Below are 1,391 nucleotides of genomic sequence, written 5' to 3'. Positions count from 1 at the left end.
AATTTTCCATGGCCAATCCACCCTAACCTGCACATCCCTGGACACTATGGGACAATTTAGCATGGCCAATCCACCCTAACCTGCACATCCCTGGACACTATGGGACAATTTCCCATGGCCAATCCACCCTAACCTGCACATCCCTGGGCACTATGGGACAATTCCCCATGGCCAATCCACCCTAACCTGCACATCCCTGGACACTATGGGACAATTTCCCATGGCCAACCCAGCCTGACCTGCACATCTTTGGACTGTGGGAGGAAACCGGAGCACCCGGAGGAAACCCACACAGACACGGGGAGAATGTGCAAACCCCACGCAGACAGTCGGCCGAGGGTGGGATCGAACCCGGGTCCTTGGCACTGGGAGGCAGCAGCGCCAACCACTGTGCTGCCCATCCCCGACTGAGAACCGGGGGGGGTGTGGGCACGTTCGGGGTAAGTTCCAGTCCCACGCCACGAAAGCCTTCGCATTTGTCTAGCGCCTGCTGCCCCACCTCGATACAGTCACGAGTTCCCACCTCACCCACCCCGTCCCGACTTTGGCGTTTGAGCCCGCGTGCTGTGTTTCTCTGGATCTAACCCGTGCTGTTGTTGAAATTCTCTGGAACCAGGAGCACCCTCAGACAAAGGGAATGAGACGGCATTGGAAACACAGACATTGTCAGCACACCGCATTTTAAATCCGTTTTTAAAAAAATATAAACCGAGCAGCTCGCTCGTGATATCGCAGGACAGTCCCCTGTGAATGTGCGCTTACAAATTTACAGTTTACATTCACAACATCCCAATGTCACCTTGCGGTTGAAGCGGTGAAGTTGCCACGGGGTCCCTGTGACCGCTCTGCCCACCTCGCGTTGCTATTCCCCCCCCCTCCCTGCTGACCAATCCGGTCCGTTCCCCCTCTTCCTCCGGTCAGTCTGCCGGTTCCACGTTCCGTTTCTGCCTGGGAATGGTGTCCTCTTCCACCCACCTCTCTCCGGGGGATTGGGGGGGGTGAGGTTGGAGGGAGCCAGGAAGCTCCCAATCTCTGCTGCCAGGCCTTGCACGGTCAGGGGACAGGAAAGGATGTCCTTCATCCACCTGGATCGAAACCACCTTTACCCGTCGTGATCCGAGCTCCCCGTCTCTGCTTCTCCCCATCTGTCTACTCACGGCTTCTTGAAACGGTCCTGAAAATTCCTCACTCCGGGAATCATTATGGTAAATTCCTTCTGTGCACTCTCTATCTATCTCTCCCTCTCTCTATCTCTCTCTCTATCGCGCTCTCTTTCTCTCTGTCTCTCTCCCTCTCTTTCTCTCCCTCCCTATCTTTCTCTCTTTCTATCCATCTATCTCTTTCTCCCTCTCCCTCTTTCTCTCTCTCTATCTCTCTCTCTCGTTATCTCC

This window comes from Chiloscyllium plagiosum, unplaced genomic scaffold (assembly GCF_004010195.1).
Source record: "Chiloscyllium plagiosum isolate BGI_BamShark_2017 unplaced genomic scaffold, ASM401019v2 scaf_2565, whole genome shotgun sequence".
NCBI lineage: Eukaryota > Metazoa > Chordata > Chondrichthyes > Orectolobiformes > Hemiscylliidae > Chiloscyllium > Chiloscyllium plagiosum.
The sequence above is the reverse complement of the archived record's forward strand: the minus strand, read 5'-3'. Positions refer to the sequence as shown.